At 43.6% G+C, this 23,345-nt stretch overlaps 1 protein-coding gene across 7 annotated transcripts in view; it reads left to right on the top strand.

The window, feature by feature from the left end:
- Window positions 1–23,345, top strand: part of SMYD3 (SET and MYND domain containing 3) — a 635,613-nt gene that overhangs the window by 319,901 nt on the left and 292,367 nt on the right. The window lies entirely within an intron of this gene.

Raw genomic sequence — 23,345 nt, 5'->3', positions numbered from 1 at the left:
AAACTCATGATTTTTAAAGCCAATATTGCCCCCCCCCCCGCTCTTTTGGTTTGGGAGGGGCTGACTCATGAATTTTGAATGCTTCATTTTGGCCACACTGAAATTGGTGCATCTCCATTGACTTCAGTGAGTTATATTTACAGTAATTTATGATCTGGCCTCAAAAGAGGATGGAGGACCTGGGTTGAGGGAAAGATCATTCCTCCTATATACCAGCACACTCTTTCAATGGACTCCAGCATAAGTTTCCTGTCCCCTCTATGCCCCTGATAACCTCGGCGGTAGCTCCATGTCCCAGTTTTCCTGTGTATTTTCAAACTGAGAATTTGCTGAAAATGGGCTAGTTATATAACGAATAAACGTAAAACAGTTTAAATGTAAATTGGGCACAAAGGTCGTTGGGATTCTGTTCTGCTGTGACTATTTAGTAGTGCTGCGGAGACATGAACATATTGTCATACTTCACTGAGCCCCAGCCTTACAACTCTGTGAGCTTCATTATCTTTAAGGTTCTTTTTTTTGTAATCAGTCCAAGCCTGAAAATGTCAAACAGCCTGGGACTATAGAATCTGCTCCTATTTTTCATTATTTGCCTTTTTATCTCATTCTGTAACTGTGATTGTCTGTCTTGGCTGTGATCAGCCAGAAAACTTGAAAGCCTGGGCTCTTTCAGTTTAGACTATATAGTAATACAGAAACATGGATGAATCCTTTCACTTTTATGCAGCCAAAAACAGTTTTAGGATTGCTCATGTCAAAGATTTATATGCATAGGGCTTGTCAACATGGTGCCCTACATGGCTGTGATTTCTAAAGCACACTAACATGTTGCACATTAATTGGTTTGTGTAGACCCTGTTGGTGCACGCTAAAGGTTCCTTAACATGCTTTAACGTAGTGCTGTTCAAACAACTAGGTCCAGATTTGGGGCTCTGACTCCAATTCAAAGTACGTCTGCCCTCCAGCGACTCTAATAAGAGAGGCAATTGGAGTCTTTGCCTTGTTCTTGTGCTACTGGGGACAGCAATACTGCTGTGTTTTTATTTCATTTTATATAGTAAACTGGAGTTCTTAAGTTAGTTTCATTTCAGATAGGTGCCAGCATGGGTAGAATCAGTAAATGAAGATATGAACAGTTAATTAACAGCACATGAACACAACCCTCCATAGTGGCAATTGGTTTAGATTTATTACATTGGCAAGTAGTGGAAACTCTCAGGAATAATTGTACCATCTTGCAAATTCCTTGTTTAAAAATAACTTTCTATGAATTCCAATTACATTTCAATGGACGCTGCTTGACATGTGAATAAGCACTAGGGGCCATATTTTTAGTTCTGTTCACTCTTAAATTTCTCACTTCATCATGATTATAGAAGTGGAAAACCACACAGTTCTTTACTCTTCACTTCCTGTTACTGCTGGAATGGTTGTGTGCGCTTTATGGAGGACACTTCTGCTTCAATCCTGCCTCTGCTTTGAGGCACTCATTTGGGATGACCTGCTTAAATTATTTGTGGCTTTGTCACTAATGAGTAAAGCAGTCATACCAAACTCTTATACTGATAAATGCTTTCTCCCACAGCAGAAAATAATTTAGTCTATATGTGTGTGTGTGTGTGTGTGTGTGTGTAATTTTTTTTGTGCAAACATGCTTTTTCAACTGCACAAGCCAGTACACAGGGAGGCCCCAATTCATCGCCCTTTGAAGTCAATGGAAAGATTCTCATTGACTTCACTTGATGTGGGCGAGGCCCAGAATGAGGCAGGGTTCCTCTTGGTTCTCTCAGAACTCTGTCTCTTTCAGTGTGTACCTCCATTGTCCTGTTGAACACTGCTGCAGGTGCACTGACCAGTGCAGAGGAAACAAGAATTGATAGATCAGACCAGCAGTCTAGCTAGTCCTCTACTGTATCCTGTCTCTGACAATGGCTGGTACCAGGTGCTTCTGAGGAAGGTACAACAAACCTTATGGAAAGAATACTAAGGATAAACCCTCCCCAAGGAGGACATTTCTTCTTAATGCCTGTCAGCTCGTGGTTGAGTTATGCCTAAAACTTTTTAATGCTTTCTAGTGTAACTGTGGATGTCTTCCTTATCCATTACCATGCCTAATCCTTTTGAAATTGTTTTATGCTCTTAGCCTCACTAATAATCTTCCTCAGTGAACTCCACAAATTTAATCATATGCTGTGTAAAAACTGAAATGTTTCTTTCATAAGTTTATCTTCCTCAGGGTTGCTTGGCCCACACCCTTGGATGAAGTCAATAAAGTCAGTGGGAATTTTGCTATTGACTTCAGTGGAGCTAGAATTTCACCCCGAACTTCTCTCACCTAGACTCACTGCTGCATTCCTTGCCTCAATGAGTCAGCAGAACCCATTTCACACTTTATCACTATCCACACCTGCTACTGGGGTCAGGTGTTTCAGGCAAACAAAGCTCCTGTGACTTCTACTATATCTTTCTTTAAACGGGGTAACCAGAACTGCACACATTGGACAAGGACCTCAACTGGTGTAAATTGGCTGCAGATTTATACCAGTTGAGGATCTAGCCCAGTACTGCAGGTGAGGGCATGCTGACAATACATATAAAAACCTAATATTTTCAGTGACTTGAAGAAGAGATCTGTGAAGCTTGTTCTTTCCATCAACAGAAGTTGGTCCAATAAAAGATATTACCTCACCCACCTCGCCTCTTTCATATCCTGGGACCAACACAGCTACAACACCACTGCACATAATATTTTCAATGTCATTTTCCATCTTGTTTTTTATACATCCTAACATTTTTTTTCACAATCCCTTTTTATCAAGCTGTTCAGTGTAATGCCTGGATCTTTTCCCTGAATATTAACAGGTTGTCAGCTAATTAGCAGCAATGTGTAAGATTAGTTTAAATCATGCATTACTTTGCATTTATCATTCCTCAATTTCATCTGCCGCGGTGCTGCCCATATACCGAACTTTGTTAGGTCCCTCTGGAGTTCTTCACAGTTTTATTTAGTTTTGAGTATCCTAAAAAAAGGTGTAATTTGCAAATTTTGCACCTAACTATTGACCAGCTCATTTTCAGATATAGAATAAATATATTAAAAATCACTAAGAGCATGGGATTACATAGCCCTCCCTCAACCAGATTGGTAACATTTGAATTGAAAGGGTAAGCAGAAGAAGATTGCACACCAGCCGGTCTCATTTGGAGAGATTCACAAGTGGATGTTTCTCCCGGAGAGGATTTCACTCTTTGTACTTTTTAAATACTTCACAGAAAAATCCAGTCTCTTTGTGAAAATCTCTTGCTCTTTTTGAATCTTTCACAGTTTGCCATGATGGCTGGATGCCAGACAGGTACACAATTTGAGTTGCTGTACGACAAGATTGGGAATAGTTCCAAATAGCTGGCAACTCAAAATATCTGCAAAACATTGACAGACAATCTTGCTACCAGCTGTCTCTGTCTGACAGAATGTCATCTTGGGTTAAATCAGAAGAAAGGAAGGGACTTTTTTTTTCCTGAGTGAGCTATAGTATCAGCTTGACAACTATGCAAGAATTACAATATACTTTAGTGAACTCACCCTTCTCTTTAGCAGGCATGTTCATAATCCTGGTAGTGATCTTTACAAAGGAGAGGCTGCTATTTGCATAAATATGAATAATATAGCAGGGGAACAAAATCTTTTATAATATAGCTTCTGCCCATAATATAAAAGCTATTGTAATCACTCCAGCTAATTGCGAAGAAAGGCAAACCGGCAAAACAAAAATGTTAAAACATGTCTTAAATATAAATAAAGAAGAATGACTAACAAATTGCTATCTTGACAGTGTGACAATGTATGTTAGGACACAGAGAATATCTCTCCCCATTGGAATGAATGGGAAATCTGATTTTTTTTTCTTCCCCTGAAATTGCTATAAAGTGACATCCTGTTGTTAAAGCATTTGGTGTTTATAGTTGAACTGTGTTTAAAAATAGAGCTTATAAATATTGCTAAAAATCTCAGACACTCCTTGCTTTTCATTCGTGAGAGGCTCACTCTCTTAATTGTCATCTTCTCAGTAAAGCGTAAGCAAAGTGACAGCCTCCATTTGCTGAGGGACACTTCAACGTCATTCCCTAATGAAAGTGAGTTCTAAAAACTGTTTGGAAAAGTCAGATTAGTGTTTTATTGGTGTATCTTTTAGAGTGGGAAAGATTTCTTTCCTCCAATTCCTTCTCTCTTTCAGATACTGTTTATTTGTATTTCATAAGATTATTTACAGAGAGACAGAGCAACGGCTCAAGTCTACAGTACAACAATATACGCAAGTGGTACATGGTCATGAAGTGATGTGGGCGAATAGGCAGGTTCTGCAGGGGAATAATCAAAAGTGCAGAATTTCTGAGTATTGGTTAGTATACAACATGGATGCAAAATTGAACACTGACCTTAAGTTTCACTGGTTTAAATTACCTAGCTGTTGAGTATAAATTGGTATGCAAGCGATGGAAGTCGTGAGTGCAGCAGATTATTATGTCAAACTAGCCCAGTACTGCAGGTGAGGGCATGCTGGCAATACATATAGTTGCCTCTGGCTCTGGCAGTACAAGCAGGCAAGGGAGAGGCGGGGGGGCAGGGCCGGCTCTAGGTTTTTTGCTGCCCCAAGCAAAAAAATGTTTGGCTGCCCCCCCCTCCCCCCCCCCCCCCCCGCTGCACCCTCCTGCCGCCCCAGCCCTGGTCACTGGTAATTCGCTCCCAGGGTGGGTCATTCAGCAGGAATTTTGGATGTGCACAGAACACAGACAGGATTGGTTCCCATATGGCTACAGAACTGCAGTAAAGTGGAACAATTTTCAGCTTGTGTGATTGAAGGCTATCTGGATGCATATTATAAGACTGTCCTACATAAATGAGGAAAAGTTGAGGTGCCTTTATTATTCTTTTGTTCCATTCTTTGTTTCTATGGGGAATTTGCCAATGCAGTATCACTGTCTTCCTTTTAAACAAATAAAACTAAAATAATAATAATAATAATAATTAAAAAAAAAAGCAATGGCTGTAGAAAATAGCAATTCCAGTCCTAATAACAACTGGGAAGCATTTCTTGCTCAATTTATTCTACTTTTTCTACAGCAAGTTACAGTGGATCAGTATATTTGATTTGGGAGAAATGAAGTAACAGCTGCCCAAACTGAGCTTGAGCACTCCTGAATTTTGAGGGTGTTCAAATCTGGAAGGCAGGTGCTGGATTCCCTTTCTGAATATTAGCTAAATCTGGAAAAGAAAAGTCAATTTCTGCTTCCAGGGCTCAGAAGTGTAAATCCTCCTACGTGCCTGGTACTGTATCTAAAGCTGCCCAGTCTAGTAGAGCCTCCCCTCCCTGACTTTTCATTTTAAATTCTAGTGGGATCCACGTACCTGCCTTGCTAGGCTTCAGATAGAGAGGTGCAATGTCCATTTAGTCCACCCAATTCTTTCTTTGGGGGAGAGCCCAGGGCTAGGGCAGCAGGAGGTGCGGGGGGGGAGGGGGAAGAGCCCAGGGCTGGGGTGGCAGGAGGTGCAGGTGGGGGCCAGAGCTGGGGCGGCAGGGAGTGCGGGTGCGGGGGGGGGGAGAAGAGCCCAGGGCTGGGACGGCAGGAGATGTGGGTGGGGGGAGAGCCCAGGGCTGGGGCAGCAGGGGGGGTGTAGGTGGGGGCCAGAGCTGGGGCAGCAGGGGGTGTGGGTGAGGGAGAGTCCAGGGCTGGGGCAACACAGAGGTGCAGGGGGGAGCCCAGGGCTGAGGTGGGGGGCAGCAAAAAACCTAGAGCTGGCTCTGTTCCTACCATTTACAGCAAGCTGCAGCATGAGGTTTCAGTTCCACACTCCTTCCCCCTCCCTTTCCCGTAAATTGCGGCCGAGAGAATGCTGGGAAATGTAGTTCTTTCCCTGCTCCAGGGCTGGCTCTATAGGCAGGGAGCTAACCAAGGAACTACAGCTCCCAGGGCTCCCTGTTGGTTCTCAGCTCCCATGCTGGATTCTTGTGCCCCTGCAAATTTGCCGCCCCAAGCACCTGCTTGCTTTGCTGGTGCCTAGAGCCGGCCCTGAGGGGGGACCCACGGGGGAGGACACGCGGAGCGGGGGGTGGCAGGTGGAGGCCAGGGACCCATCCAACACTCCCCCGCTCCCTGACTGAACCCCACGGGATTCCCCTTACCATTCTGGCTCCACGTGTTTGCAAAACACGCTGCCTGGTTGGTCAGTTTGTGTGTTACACAGGGCTGCAGACAGAGGGAGGGGGGAGCAGGGGAGGGCTCTGGCTGCTGGAGGCCAATGGGAGCAGCTCAATCGGCCAAGCCACCCAATCAGCAGCCGCAGTCTGCATGGAAGGGAGAGAGGGAGGCGAGGGAGAAAAAAACCCCAGACATTTTAACCTTGTTACTAATTCCTCTCGGACGGCTATTTAGAGACGCAAAAGCCGGACATGTCCGGGGAAATACGGACGGATGGTAACCCTAGTCTAAATGAAGCCCTATGAAAAGGTTATCAGCACTTTGCAACATTCCCAAACCATGTACAAGGTTAAAAACAGGGACATTTGTTTATTTCTTAGGGAACAGGTTTTATCTTCCCATACCCTTGTGGGCAATCTCAACCAAAAGGCCAAGCACTGAGTGGATGGATATGAAGGCTAAACAACTCCGCCATCCCATCAAGGCAGGTGTCCTTCCAGGTGAAGGTGGAGGCAGATTGGCATGGCAGTGTGGGTAAAGCTTTCATTGCTCTGGATAGCGCTGTACCTGTCCTGTGAATAAACAGAAGACTTGCTAGCTGTGAAATTCAAACACATGCATAAAGGAGAGAGAAAACAGTAACACTTTTAGGGCACAATTCTCTACTGGTGTAAACTGGTGCCACTCCATTGAAATCAGTGGAACTGCACTGGTTTATATCGGCTGAGAATAGAGCCTTGAAAGCATTGCTGTTTTCTCCCTTCTTCTCTCCTATAGCTGATTTAATGTTCTGGTTAGGTTTTTTTTTAATCTTAATTTTACATATTGTACTTGGATAAATTAAAGAGAATATTACTAGGCAGTGCATAGAAAAATACTGACAGGATTTTGACAACTAAAGAGCTTTTCTGTAGAATGGCCCTAATAGAGACATAGCAGAAATACTGAAACGTATGGTCATACAACAAGCAGCTGTCCTTTTCTAGCACACAAATGCACCATCACCTTTCTAATATCCCCTAAGGTCTCCTTTCCTAGAAAGAGATCCAAATCAATGCCACATCTACATGTGAGTAGCTGCTCCAAGGCTGTCAGTGAGCTAACACGCTTGCCTTCTGTCACAGAGGTTTTCCGTATTGCAGATACATCACTTGAGATATTACAACTTGCTCCAAACTCTGACTATTAAAGCAGAGGATTTAAATGAAGCTGCATTTCATGTCCATGTGAAATTAAGCCCTTGTTAACAAAGCCTGTGATCATGCCCTCCTTACTCAGGCACAACTCCCCTGGAAGTCTGTAAGGAGTCAGGAATGCAGGATTGGGCCCCAAACCAGAATGAGGGCCTCCTCTTGAATTGGAATTTTGTCTTTGACCTCAATAGGAGCAGGATTTGGCCTTTTGTTTGTGCTTTCCTCACACTGTTAACGAAAGAGTTTGCCCTTCAGTTAGGATAGGTGCTATTTCCTTTCTAAGTAAACAGCAAACTACTCTCAGTACTTGGTCCTGCTAGTGAAGGCAGGGGGCTGGACTTGATGACCTTTCAGGGTCTCTTTCAGTTCTATGAGATAGGTATATCTCCATATATTATGACACAGTAAAGGGAAGCAATAAGGTTACTAAATCTGAAGATTCCTGTTAATTGCCAGGTCCTGGACAATGTTGCAAGGTGATGTAATGGAGTTTTTTTTATCCCATTCTGGCACTAGAAGCTGTGAATGATTCCTCCTCAGAAGCAGAAAACCAACTTTCTTCCAGACAGAATCAAAATGCTAAATTGCTATTTTATATGTCAAGATGATTTTCTTTTCCTACAGTGACAGTTTAGGGATCTGCTTAGCTCAGTATTCATCAGCTACACATCAAGGAAAAGCTGTGTCATTTTACACCACCGATGCAAAAGATGTAGGGGGATAATCTGTCTATTTCCTCCCCCAAAAGTAGGAGCATTCAAGTTAAGATTCTTCTCTTGGGAATCCGTTTTCCACGCAATTGCCCATGCATGCTGGCTTTCCTAATTCATCCCAGGATTATGCACACCTTGTCAGTTTCCACTGAGCTCTCTTGCTCTTGATACATACGTGGTGTCACTCCCATTCATGATAAAAGGCGTTTTAGGTGTACCTGTCCAGAGAAAAATATAATCCCATTACATGGAATAATTGAAGTGCTTAAAGGCAAAATCCTGCCCGTTATCAGAGGGAACCGCTTAAATTAAGCAGGGAGAGAAGTGGGGTCTGCCTTGCACTTGGCCTAAGAGCCATCTGGTGGTTTGTCTGCTGCACAGGATAGTTCTGGGGGAGCTAGTTGGGGATGAAGGAGTACTGAGTGAGACCCCCTTTTCAATCCCTCAAAACCCTCTAAAAAGAAAAATCCTCCAAACAAAAAAACCTCAAACACTTGTTCCAGTTTGTGCATATGGCTGATCCTTGCATTTAGCAATCTGGGAGCTTGGACGCTTCCTAGCTTGCAGACAATTCCCCCTTGAAAATGAGGTGCATCAGATGGTGCCAGTAGTAGCCAGTTTCTTCTTATAGAGCTCCCTAGAACGATATGGAAGGATCCTTTCCTGCTGCCTGCATGAGGCAGAAGTTTCCTATACTCTTTTCTATCTTAGTGCACCTTTGCAGCACAGGGTAGGGTTTTGCTCTAATTAGCTTCCGCCAGTTGTTAGACCAAAGGGTATTGTTTGGCAACATGTGGTTACAATCCACTTTCAGCTGAATCAGAAATTCGTATGCAGAAATCTTGTACTTAATAGTATCTTGCAGATTGGTGACATTCCCCTGAGGGGGAGGTTTCCATAAGCCTCTGGATAGATTTCCGTGATCTCTTCATTTAGCATTTCTGTTGGAGGCAGCTCCACAGATACATGCAGAGTTGTGGAAAACATACATAAAAGATTGTGAGAGAACACACCAGGATGGAAATTGATTATGCAGGATGTTTCAGTAACATCAGTTATACACATTTCATTGCTGGGCTTTGTGTCTAGATTGTGATTATAATATTCACAGTAAGAATATGAGGAAAAGGGACAGATTATTTTCCTTTAGAGCCTCATAGAAGTGATTTCATGGTGAAGGTTTAGATGGCACTTCAGTTTAAATTTCCCGTTTTCTGCCATGTATAGCTTTAAAAAAAAAATCTGTAGATTGAAACTTCTCATGTATGGTCTTCATTTAGAAAAAAGAATTAAAGTGTTATTTGAAAAAAATCCATTCATCCATTTTTGAGTATCCGATCTTGAAAATAAAAATGTTTGGAAATTGTTCATTACTATTTAATGCTTGTGTAATTTGAAAAAACAGTTCTGCTGTAAAACCAGCCTGGATGAGGAACTGGAGATGGGTCAAAATAGGAACCTTGGGTCAGAATCCCTTTTATTCAACTGCATTCAAATCCCAGATCTGAAACACCTCTCCACCCCCACCCAAATTATAGTCCGAAATGGACAGGTTCTGCTTTCTGGTTTGGATGCAGCTGATGTTTCAAGATGCCTCCCATTCAAAAAGAGAGAAATCTCACCATTCGGGACCAAAGTCCAATGAGTTGAGATTTCAAGATTTTGATGCTATTCACTCCAAATCCAAACTTGAACTGCTCTCTTGCTTGAATTCTAGCCAAAACTTATACTGGAGCCATCCACATACAATACCTTCAGCCCATTTTTACTTTGGAAAAAAGCAAATCATATTTAGCATATTGCCTTCCTTATTGATTTATGGCTAGTGCAGTACATAGAGAACTAGATTCTCAGTTGTTTGATGTATCCCCTTTGACATCAATAAAGTTATACCAATTTACTCCAGCAAAGGATTTGTCCCCATATGTTCACAGGCGTATATATTGTCTATTTCATGCATGTGTTTTAAGTGCCTTGTTTAACTGGGTGATATAACCATTAGCGATTATCACTGTCATTATTTGTAGGGCCCGGTTGTACTAGGCATTGTACAAACACACAGTAAGAGAGAGAGTTTCTGCCTTGCAAAGCTTACAGTCTAGTTGAAGGCAGGATGCAACTGGTGGGTGAAACAATCAATCAGAAAGGAATGAGGCAGGGAGGATGTAGGTTACACTGAATGACAAGGCAGTGCTTGCCACTGCTTTGGGGGTAGGTCAGGAAACCTCTCGGTATCATATATACCCTCTAAGGGTATTGAACGTCTACTCAGGATAAACACCGCTCAACACTCTTTTTGTGAATTCGTGGGCAGTAGCTGCAGAGCTGTGACATGACCTAAGGAGTTTCAACCAGCGAATCCCAGGCTGGCAAAGGCTAGTCAGTGTTCAAAGTAATTTCTTCTTATCTTTTGTACATCTTGCTGTTGGTGAAAGGTCTCACGTAGGACTACTACTGAGAGAAAAAGCAGATGGGTTTACAGCTCAACAGATGCCCCTATTACCTTTTGACACAGAGGTCCCCAGTTCAATATCTTGCTGTAATGAATTTCTTACAAAGAAAGATAATCCTTTGTTTGATGTTTACTCACTTGGTTACCTGGATGTATTCTAGATGATCCGCACCAGGCTTTGCAGTTTTTATGTTTAATCTTGTTCAAACGTGCTTATTCATGAACTGCTTTCATTATCATGATGGGTGAGCTGGCACTTTCATTCAGAGTCCCTATTTTTATAGCGAATTGCTTGTGGAAGGTGCTGAGCTGACAGTCTTACAGATTAATGTTCACAGAAATGGGCAAGTGCAATGCAAACTTCCATGGACCACAGTGCCTCAACCCTGACCTAGAAATTCACCCTGCCTATGTGCAAGAGGTGCCCTTTTAATCAATGTCACTTTATTACTTAACAAACCCAACTAAATGTGGTTTTTCAGAGGTGGGCCTCGATGAAAACCCCACATCCAAATACCCTAGAATTATCTGAATCCACACTATGTGGCTTGCCTTTTCCTACATAAAAACCAAACCAAACCACATCCCCAGCTCAGAACAACCCTTGCCACTTGGGCCCCATGTTTACCTTTTCTAAACTTACTAAATTTGCTTCCTTTCTGACCACTTGGGTGGCACATTTTAGAGCAAAGCAAATTACTATACTTAAGTGGGTGAATAGTGGAAGCACTGACTCCAGCTGAATTACATTTCTATAAATGGTACTGTGTTAAGAAAGTAACTAGGCTCCAGTATGATTAAGCTGATCTGTGTATCAGGAGCACGAAAGTAGTCCAAAGTGAAGAGCTCTTTTCCTGTATAGATCTTCTGTAGATAAGATTTATAAAATCATACACTTAAAAAATATCAAAATAGAAATACACACACATAGACCAACACACTGATGGAATTGACCATTAATAGCCATATTAATTATATAGGGATAGCATGGGGCAGGGATCTCTAGCAGGAGGGTCTCTGCCAATTGAAGTCACTAAAAACAGGATTGGGGACTTCAACAGCAGAGTCCAGGGAAGGGGTAGGGACGGTTTTATGGCCTGCAGCATGCAGGGGGTCAGACCAGATGATCATAATGGTCCCTTCTGACCTTAAAGTCTATGAGTCTATGAGATCATGGTACCCTCTGTTATAAAGAGCTATATCTTACACCATACATAGTCCCAAGTAGTCAATGGTACTACTTGGCTGGGAGTAAGGGCTCGATTCTGCAACTGGTCACGCCCTTTGGCCTTGATCCAGCAAAGCGCTATGTGCTTAATTTTGAGCACATGAGACTACTCATATTCTTAAAGAGATAAACACATGGTTAAGTGCTCTGTTGGATTAGGGCCTGAGTGCTCAGCACATTGCAGGGTCAAGCCCTAAGGTACTGCTAAATGCGAGTAAGGATATCACAATCTATCCCACAACTTTTTGAATGATTCCACAAAAATGTATAGAGATATAGGCCATGTCTACACTACAAAGTTATGTTGACCTAAGTTACGTCGGCATACAAGTACATTGCTTGTGCGCATGCATACTTGGCTTCTTGTGTCTGCGATGCATGCCCCCACCAGGAGGGCTTCTATCGATGCAGAAAGCAGTGCACATGGTAGGTATCCCACCATCCAGTGCAGGGTCTTTTTAGGAAGTTTTTGCAATGCCTGATGGGGCCAAAACAAGTCGTTCAGGGGTGACTGGGAGCATGGGGTCAACTTCCCATAATGCAGTGTTCTCCATCCCATAATTTCATCTGCATCCCATAATATTTTGCGCCTTCTTTTCAAAACCCACACAAACTTGCATACCCCTCCTCGCTGTCCGCCATCTCCAACAGAAGCATTGCTCCTGCACAGCTTTGCACTGTTGTCATGAGTGTTTCGAGCATGGGTCACCTGATTCTGCAGTATTTGCAGAGCCGTAAGAGGAGCTGCGAAGAATATGGCGATTCCTTGGAGGCTAAATTGCTGTGGGACATAGAAAGAAACAATTCAAGGTTGTTGGTGGCATTCACAGATCAGTTGGACATGGTGGAGCGCCAGTTCTGGGCCCGAGAAACAAGTACTGACGGGTGGGATCGCATCGTAATGCAGGTGTGGGTTGATGAGCAGTGGCTGCAGAACTTTCAGATGCACAAGGCCACATTGCTGTATCTGTGTGCTGAACTCACCCCAGCCCTCCGGTGCAAGGACACCAAAACGAGAGCTACACTGACAGTTGAGAAGCGAGTGGCAATTGCACTGTGGAAATTTGCAACTCCAGATTGCTACCAGTCAGTTGGGAATCAATTTGGAGAGAGAGGCCATTGTCATAGAAGTGTTCAGGACCATGAATTGCCTCCTGCTACACAGGACTGTGACTGGGTAATGTGCACAACATAGTGGATGGCTTTGCAGCAACTGTGGTGGGGAAATAGATGGCCCACATATCCCTATTTTGGCACCAGACCACCTTACCACAGAGTACATCAACAGAAAGGCCTATTTTTCTATGGTTATGCAAGTGCTGGTGAATCACCAGGAACGCTTCACCAACAGCAATGTGGGCTGGTCAGAGAGGGTGCATGACATGTGCATCTTTAAGGATACAGGACTGTTCAGAAAGCTGCAAGCAGGGACTTTCTTTCCCGACTGGTGAATTGCCATTAGGGATGTTGCAATGCCAATACTGATCCTGGGAGATCCAGCCTATGCCTTGCTCCCATGGCTCATGAAGCTATAAGCAGGCCACCTTGACAGCACCAAAAAGTGCTTCAACCAGAGGCTCAGCAGGTGCAGAATGACCGTTGAATGTGCCTTTGGTCATTTGAAGAGTCTCTGGCATTGTTTACTTACGAGATTGGACCTCAGTGAGAAAAATATCTCCATGGTTATAGTTGCCTGCTGTGTCCTGCATAATATCTGTGAAGCAAAGGGGGGAAAGTTTCTGCTGGCATGGAGGGCAGTGGTGGAATGGCTGTCTGCTGATTTTGAGCAGCCAGATACTAGGGCTATAAGAAGAGCTCAGTGTGGAACTATATGGCTCAGGGAGGCTTTGAAAGATCATTTTAATAGTGAGCCGGAATAGTGTATGTTGCTGTAGTGTGCTCTACCTTACTGTCTAACTTTAGAAGGGAATGAAAAGCATATAGCAACTCTATGTCTCTCTTGATTGTTTCACTACCTCTTCTAGCACATGTAAAAATGATTAAATCAACAGATGGGTCCCACTACTTTGGGGGTTCCAGCCCTGTAATTTCAAAGTAAACTGCATACCTACCTGAGGTTCCTTCCTTTGCATCAGGCTTGCCCGTGCTCAAATAGCAAGACTGGCTGGGCTGAGGTGGAGTGAAAAACAGGTCCTGTCTCGCTGAGCAGCTAGGTCCCCTGATCACCTGTCTCCCATATGCTGCCTCCTCTTTCTCATCCATCTCCTACTCCTCACTGTTCACTGCAGGGGCCTGTGATTTGGGCTCCTCAGAAGTATCCATGGGGCTATTGGGGTGGTGCTGGGGTCTCCACTGAGGATGGCTTGCAGCTCTTTGTAAAAGTGGCATGTCTGTTGTTCAGCACAAATTAACCAAGTAGTGTACACCAGGCCAAAGGGTAAAATCAGGACGCCGTTGAAATCAATAGCAAACTTCCCATTGATCAACCCATTTCACCCATTGCTCTTTGACTGTGAGGTGTAAAAACAGCCAAATTAAATATCACGTCCTTGGTAAAACTGGAAAGATTAAAACAGCCTGGCTGCTGCTTTTTGTTAGTTTGGTAGGATTTTTGCGTCCTATTTCCCCCCCATTTTTAAAGAAGTCAAGACTATTTTGATGACGACTCCTTGATAAGGAGCAGCACTGATGAAGCACTAGCTTCATTTAGCCAACATTATACCCATGTATGATTCTGGCAAAATGAGTAGTTTAAGACAACCCACTGGCATTCTTCCCCCTTTGTCTCCTTCAATACAATAAATGCAAAAGAGCTGAGATTAGAAAACTTGTTTGATAAAACTCCAGCAATTATCGTTAGAGTCTTCATTCCTTAATGCTCCCTTCTGTTGCCTATGTAAATTAGCATGTTCAGCATTTTGCTCTTTACTGGAAGGCTAATATTTGATAGTTTCAACACAGACTTTCTTTTTTGCATTATGCTGTTTGTCTTCCTGTAACCACAATCTTTAAAATGCTCAACTGGCAATTGCTATTTTAGTTGCTTATTTGAACCAAGCAAATTGTAGAATAAAAGGTTTGTAAATTATCTGCTTTATATTAGTGCTGTCCTCAAAGGATTGAAATTTGCTTTGGGGAAAAGCAAAGGGCCAAGTAATAACATTTTCTTTTTTTAAAAGCACTGCCGGGAAGTTAATTTCAGAGAGCGCTTTTTTTTAATTATTATTATTAAATTTCTCAGCCTTCCTTTCAAACACTTTATTAGGAACATGGCTCATTTATTTGGCGAGGATGGAGGTGGAAAGCAAGCTCATTAATTCATATTGTGGTCTAAGTGTAATGTTAATATTGGCAATGATTTCATTTTTCTAATAGACTGTCATTGTAAAAGGTTGATTTTTTTGGTGGGGAACCTTAAAGAAGGGGAGAGTTTTGTCTCTCCACTTTGCAGTGCAGTTCTTATACTGAAATTTGTAAAGCCTTTGGAATTGAAATGGTTGCCCTACACCAAGTAAAAGTGCCTCAGCTTAGCAGTTTTATCAAAGAAATCATGAACAATTGGAGTAAAATTTCTCCTATTAATTAAGATTAGATGGAGCCTTTTTGCCCAGCTCTGAGTAAAGGTCAGCACATAGTTGTGCTGCCCTAGGAGAAGCCACAAGAAGAAACTGTCATTCAGGGTCACAACTCCTTCCCTCCTCTTCTCTTGCTCCAAGATGGGGGAGGAAGTAAGTTGAAAGGATACAGATTGTTCCCACTCACTGCCCATCCCATCCCAGCTCATCTCATGTGTGCGTGAGAGAGAGAGAAAAAGAGTGTGCATGAACTCGGGTGACCAGAGGGCAAGTGTGAAAAATCGGGACGGGGGTGGGGGGTAATAGGTGCCTATTTAAGAAAAAGCCCCCCAAATCGGAACTGTCCCTATAAAATCGGGACATCTGGTCACCCTAGCATGAACACACGCTCAGACTGAGCTGGAGTCTGCCCTGGCCCTGCTTGCTGGGAGTAGCACCTGTATTTCAAATTCTTTGTTGCACTCCAGACCCAAGGTCCATGCAAGTCTACATGGCCACACAGGAGCATAGGTGTAGGGACTTTACTCCCCATTGCATCCCTGCATGGTTGTGTAAGACAAAGATTAGAGAAGTGCTTCATGGAAGAGTGACGTCTGTATATTTGTAAATAGTTAATAGATAAACTTCAAGGAGAGGGCAATCAAGAATGGGTAGCATAGTTCCTGGGTTTTGTAGGACCAATAAAACTTCTTGTTGGTTGTGCACTACAAATGGTTTCTTGAGTTCAGCTCTTTACATGCAGCTCTGAACAGGTGCAATTTCACCCTTAAAGAGAGGCCATTGGATTGTAGGTTGCAAAATAAATAAATCCTTGTAAGATATCGAAGGGAGTTTGATAACTGCGACTACAGTTATAAAAAGAAGGTGAGACCAGTGCTTCTCTATTGCTGTCTGCTTTAGAAATATGTAATACGTGGCTTCTGGGTGCAATTCAAGGTGTTGACTCTGGTCTGTGAAGCCCTGTGTGGTTTTGGTCTTGGCTAGATGAGAGCCTGATTCTCTCCCAAAGTACCAGTGTGCCTGTTAAGATCATTGTTCTCAACAATACCTAGATTTGAATATCTGGGAGAGCTGCTTAGGTACCGGAAATTCTGACATTTAAAAAACCCCCAAAACTTCAAATTCAGAATGAAAAGCTGAAATTACAAAATTTCCCACAAAATGAAAATTCTGAAATATTTTGATTCAGGACCATCAAATTGTTTTGTTTAGATAGTACTGAAATATTTAGTTAAAATTAAACGGCATACATTAAAATATATTAAAATTAATATTTTAATATAAAAGTCCAATTGAAATTAACCAAAAAGATGCTAACAAAATATTTTGACTTTTTCCTGTTGAAAAATTGTATTGAAATTGACACGTTCCCACAACATGTTTTGTTTTTCAATGAAACTGCATTTTTTAATGAAAAACTTGAAAGCTGTTTTTTGACCAGCTCTAATATTTAGGGACTTCAGACAAGGCACTCACTGTGTAGGGCCCGTGATAGGGAGGCTATTTGTCCAGTTACAAACCGGAGAGTCCTTTTCTTGGGTGGTTTGTCCCCCATGGTACTGAGACAAAACCAGATGTATAAGACAGGGGATGCCATAAGGAAGAGCATGCCACTTTGCCCACACTGGTAAGCCCTCACACACGTAGACGACTTGTGCCTCCCCATACTGGTGGAGGGGGGCAAGACAATCAAAAGGGGAGGACAAGGGACTGCCCAACTTGTTTCCTCTGCCCAGCGACTTCTCTCCCCCTCATCCAGCCTGGGGCCGCTGTGCTCTCTCCGCTCCACATTACCTGTGGGTGGGTGGGTGCTCTGTCCTTCTCCTGCTGCGCCTCCCCTCCTGGGCACGTTTGGCTGCTCTCCCTGGCAGCCGGGCCCAAGCAGGAAGCGGGACGGAGCCACTTCTTACATAGCTGAAGCTGGCAGCTCTGTGCAGCACAGCTGGGGAGGGGCGGCGGGCCGCTCCCTGCCTGGGCTCAGCTGCTGGGGAGGATTGCCATGTGTCTGGGTTTTGACCGGAAAGTCCAGTCGAAAAGGGGATCTGTCAGTGTCCAGTCAGATGTACTGACCAGACACCAAAAGTCCAGTTACCACGGGTGGGGAAGTGGCAGCCCCTGTCGCTTGGCCCTGAAGAGGCAGCTCCCGAGGCAGCACGCATGCACTGGCGCGGACGGCCCCTTTGAGGATCACGGTTTGCAGGGCTGCGGCAGAGGACAGTGTGTGGAGGCCCATGGCGAGTGGGATAAAGGGCTCCCAGCAGGCATGGAATGTTCCCCAGGAGGGAAGGAACACGAGCTGCCCTGCCAGCCAGCGCTTCCCTTGGCCATGGAGCATGGGGTGACTCCAGCTTGCTCGGTCCCTGTTCCTGGCAGCCTGCCGCCACTGCCTCCTCCCCAGCCAGGCTCTTTCTCAGGCAGCTGCTGTGCTACACAGAGCAGTGTCCCAGCGGCTGATGTGAGAAGCGGCTGGTGTGAGAAGCAGCTGCCCCCTCAACTCCCCCGCCCAGGCTGTCTGCTGGGGGGGCACTTGACCCTACATCCCTCCCTCCCCCGCCACGCATTGCCTCTGCTCTCACATACTGTGTGTGCAAGATCATGCTGGTGGGGGTGGGGCGGTGCACTCTTCACAATGCCTCCCCCCCCCCCCCCCCCCCCGTGTGGTGTGATCTCGCATGCACCAGCGGGGGCAGGTCTGAGCCATTCCTGGAAGTTCCGGAAAATCCAATATTCTGGGAATGTGTGAACAGCCACCCTAGCACTTAACTCTGCACTTTGCCTCTCCTTCTGGACCACCAGAGCTTGTTTCTGTTCACCTTGGGTCCAGTGTAAGACCCTTCTTTTCACTGAGCCTTTTCTAGGAGTGGAGGGTGGGTTTTGTCAGATGGGCTTCAAAGTACATTTGAAATAGGAGTCCATTTTGGCTTAACATTAATTGTTTACAGTTTAGTTAGAGCCAGTCATATCTGGCCCCTTAGGAAGAAGTGATGTTTCACTATCTTCAGTGCTTTTTAAAATCTCTCTAAATCAAGGATTTTTTTCTTTTCTTTTACTCTTTCTCTGCTCTTTGAAAGCTTGCTGCTGCCGAATTAATCCTATAATTTGTCCATCCCCCTTCTTCTTGTGATTAACTTTGTGTTTGGTTGGTTGTTGTTTTGACTGATTGATTGTACTCTGCACTGTTGTCTTAATCTGAGTGAGAGGGGCTAATCCTTTAGCAATTAACATGGTACTTGGGTCAAGGACAGGGTTGCATTACAATGAATAGTATTGCTTAGGAGGAAGGGCTGTGCCTGCATTGAAGACATGACTGTGGGCAGTGCTTAATTTTTGCCAGGGTTGAGCCCTGGCACCACACCCCTGGGCTTGCTGCATCAGTTATGATTGTAAAACAATTGCTTGAGCCCTGGCACCTTGTTCATGACAAAGTAAGCACTGGCTGTGGGGAAAATGCAAAGGATGTCTTTCTTGCAGGTTGCATAATGTATTACGGGGAGATGAGAGAAACCACATTGAAGCAGGTTGTGTTATAGTAGCCACCTTCCATTCAGGCTAAATGAGGAAACTATTAAATGCCCTGTTGCTTTGGTTGAAAAGGTAGGAGCCACCACCCAAAACACAGGCCACATATACGGGGGCTCAGAAATTTAAACTATGTTGGTGGAGGGGTTTCACTGGATGCTGAATTTAAATGCAGGGGTAGAGGACTGTTGGTGATTGCAGCTGTGTATATGAGAGAGCAAAGGGGCAGAAACATCACAGGAACACGCACCGAGAAAGAAGCCCCAAAGCAGCCCTGGTATTGTGACCCTTAGGCCTGGTCTACACTAGGTGGGAGATCGATCTAAGTTACGCAACTTCAGCTATGTTGAAGTTGACGTACTTAGACTTACTCACCGTGGTGTCTTCACTGCGGTGAGTCGACTGCTGCCGCTCCCCCGTCGACTCTGCCTGCGCCTCTCGCAGCGGTGGAATACAGGACTTGACAGGAGAGCACTCGAGGATCAATTGATTGCGTCTAGACTAGACATGATAAATCAACCCCCGCTGGATCGATCGCTGCCTGCCGATCCGGCGGGTAGTGTAGACATACCCATAGAAAAAGCGAAGAAATAGAGCGTTTGGGTACAGTGCTGATTGATAGGAGGTTTGGAACTGTAAACACAGTTCTTGCTGTTTGATTCCTACTGTGTTCAGGTAAGACTTTATGTACATCCTTTGTAAATAAAGAGGATTGCATCAGAGAAATACCTGACTCCAGTATCAGTTTCTCCTTCTAACAGAACAACCCACTGCACTCGGAATCTTGGTTAAACCACTTGGCCCAAAAGTATCCCTCTAGGCTAGGGAAGAGGAAGAGTGGGGCAGACAATACAAGTTTTGAATGAATATGCAGTATTATTTTAAATGAAAAAAGAATGGGGCAATGAGCTGAGAGTAGGCTGCTGGAATAAAGCACAGCCATGCAGCAACTCCTTCCTACTGTCCTCTGCCTGAGAAAGCTAGCATGGGGCACAGCAGGGCTGGTTATGTACACCACTGAGCAGTCATCCATACATCCTGGTGTATGTTGTACATGCTGCTACCCCACTGGTATAAAATGAGGAATAGCTACCTAAAAAGTGGTAGGTAAAAGGTGGTAAAAGAAAAATACTTGCCAATACTATCCAAAAAATACTAATAAAAAACAAGTCAACTAGAGTTTGGCCTCAGGAGCAACAGAATAAGGACATTGGGTCTTGGTCCAATAATAGCACATACCGTGTTTTTCATATTATAAATACTGTACAAGTAAAACTGCTTACAAGTTTACCATTCTCACTGTATATATATATATACATGGGGAAACTGAGGCAGAGAGCTGCCATGACTTGCCCAAGTCTACCTAGCAAATCACTGGCTGAGCCAAGATTAAAACTCATGTCTCTTACTCTCAAATTTATTCTACTGGATAATTCAGCTACTATTGTTACTTAAGAGAGGATCAAACCAGCATTATATTGGTAGGGCAAATAAACTGTTGATGTTTTCACATACACTACAAAAGAAAACAAAACCCAAAAGACTGTTTCTAGGAATAGTCTACCTTCATTCTCTCTCCAAAATCAGACAGTTAAAAAGAAATAAAGTTGAAGATGGGATGCTGAAATAGAGCAAATTTTGTTTGTTCAAGCTCCTGATTTCCTAGGTGGATGTCTCATAACCCATTAGGGTCCCCCATTGAGCCCCACTCCCTAGTTACTTGAGCATTGGGCCTTTGCAGGGCTGGGTCCCTAAACTGTATTTAAGAAAGAAGTTTAAAGTTACAGCAACAATATAACTGCAAAGTAATTACACTGAATATGGCTAAAGTCATTTTTTAAAACTGCACTGTAATCAGTGGACCACACAGTTTCAAAATGTGCCCATTTGCCATGTTCAACACACCAATGTGGTGACAATGGCACATTTTGTTTTGGCATGTGGGACCTGTAAAATGTCATGGCATCTGCTGATATATTGGAGAATCAGGTACATTCCTGAGTGATTTTTGAGCTCAGAATTTATGCAAAGGTCCAGTACGCTGAACATTACAGGGGGCAGTATCTCTTGTGATTAATGCGCATTATCTTTTTGCTACCATCCTTTTGAATGCATTGAAGCTGATACAATATACTGATGCTCATGCTGATACTTAGCACTTACATGTTCAAAGCCCTGTACACACATTAACTAATGAATTCACATAAGCCTTCATTTCCATAAAATGGTTTAGTATATAAGGCATTGTGGGGATTCATTCACCTCCGTGGGCTCAGGCCATTGCAGTCTGTGCATTTGCAGTGAAGATTGCAACAGTAGTCATTCACTCTCAGTGCTCCGCCGCCCACCCCTGGAGCTTCCACCGAAGGAGAGGGCAGCTTTAATTTCGGCCAGGGCTCTATAGAGTCCATGTCACAATTAGGCTGGTTCTGCTCACTTTTTAGTTTGCACCCGCTTCTTCTCAACCTCCTCTGATGGAGCACGAGTTTAGTTGTGCCAATGCAAATCCCTTTCCTCTGAATGGACTTCCACCATTGGGGTCTAGAACCTGGAGTTCCAGAAATGAATTGGCACAGGTAGTTTTAAAGTGCCCATGTGCTGCAGTGTTCTAGGCAGCATTAAAATACTGTCAATATTGCAGTTGTTTCATTCATAAAAGGCCAAGGCTATGCCATGTTTTGCCCTTTGCTTCCGGTGTCTTGGGCAGATGTTTCCTTTGGCATAGTGATTTAGAATAGTGGGTTTCAAAAACTCAAACTTAAAATAATATATACATTCCTAAAAGTTACAAGGTCCAGGAGTAATCGAATCTTAAATTAGTGGACTAGAAATAGGTCAGGTAAAGTAATGCAGGGCTTGATTCAGCTGTGGATTACATCAAACCGCATAACCTACAGAGTTGGTTTCCCAGTTGTGAAAAGTCTACCCAGAGAGAATGGTGGTGGTAAAAGATACTCAGAGGAATCCAGCCCAGCCCTGAAAAGGCATGTCCCTGGGCCTGGGGAGATGCGTTGACTGAGTCAGTGCATTCTCCCAACAGCCTCCACTGCCTCCCATGGACATCCATTACTACTTAACGCTACCCTCCCCAGACAGAACCCCCCACTGGAGGGTGGTTGTACAAATAAAACCTGTTCTCCCTCAGTGGTGAATTTCTCCTGCAGCACAGTAGCCCCTACTGGTGCAGAGCCAGAAAACTGGCCATTCCCTGTGCCATTGTGAGGGTTTATTGAGTCCATAACAAGGCCGCACTTCTGTACTAACAACTCCCTCCTTTCTCATATGGCATTATCAGCTGCTCAGAGCATGCAAGGTAAATCAGTGTCTTTCCTAACACTGTTCCTGGACTGCATACTTCCTGGGGCACACAATTAAACTAAAATGTGGGGAATTGTGTAGAAGGGTCTTAGGCTTCTATTCTGCAGGTTGCAGAGGGGAGAGGCACTCCTCCCATCTAATCCGGGGGTGTGGGAAAGGTGCTGAGCATTTGCAGCTCTGATTTGTAGATGCCTCTCAGGACCAGGGTTGCAGTTGAGCTAAACCCTGCTTCACAGAATGGTAGTGATGCCATTGTCCAAGACAATTGCAAACCGGATACAAGCCAAAGTACAGCCAGATCAGTAGTGCTCCACTGCTCAATGTCCTGGAATGTAAGTAGCACAACATCAAGCTAAGTAGCTTCTAGTGAGTCTCCAGTTGCACTCTCTCTGCAGGATTGAGCCCTTAGACAGGTAAATTGTCTGTAGGTACCAATCTGAGGCTGAGCCTTTTGTCTTAGAACATCAAATGGAGTTCTGTAAGGTTGTACGTTTTATGGTGCTGTGTCGTACTCCCTTCCAAAATTATTTAAATTGTATTCATGAACATGAACATTGAGTTTGCATTTGTAAATCTGCTGTAGATTTATGTTTAGAAGTCACGCTTGTAATGCAAACTAGATGAAATTGAATTTTGTGCAAAACCGTGATTAAAAATATGGCAGGAACAAAAGATAAGGCTTCCTAGGAGTAGAGAGATTAGTCTGAGAGTCACTTCTGGTGTTTGCATTTCATAAGTCATGATTTGAAGCTCTCAGTTGTTGTAGACATCTTAGTTTTCTGTAGTTAATTTTGAAACTGTGTTATGTATTTTGTGAAAATGAATGGGATACGGCAATGGAGAAGAGAGGACGGGGTAAAATGGAAAGATGAGTAAACATATATTAATGTATGCCAAAAGGTTATTCTGTGTTTGCCAGGTAGCAATAAATGTACTAGGAGCAACAAAGAAAATGCCAATATAGAAGAGCATGGAAATAGCAGAAGAAATAAATCAAAGGTAGTGAATGTTATATAAAACTTCAAGCATAGAAGAAGAAAAGAAATATTAGAGTGATGTTTCAAATAATTTTTTTAAAGAGGGAAGGGAGAAATGGAGAATGAATAGATGGAAGAAGAGGTTGAAAAGAAGATTTTCATTTCCAGTTTGTAAAAAACAAAAGGGGAGGGTAGGAAATAAGAGATGGCA

The sequence above is a fragment of the Chrysemys picta genome, chromosome 3 (assembly GCF_011386835.1).
Source record: "Chrysemys picta bellii isolate R12L10 chromosome 3, ASM1138683v2, whole genome shotgun sequence".
Classification (NCBI taxonomy): Eukaryota; Metazoa; Chordata; order Testudines; family Emydidae; genus Chrysemys; species Chrysemys picta.
The sequence above is the reverse complement of the archived record's forward strand: the minus strand, read 5'-3'. Positions and strand labels throughout refer to the sequence as shown.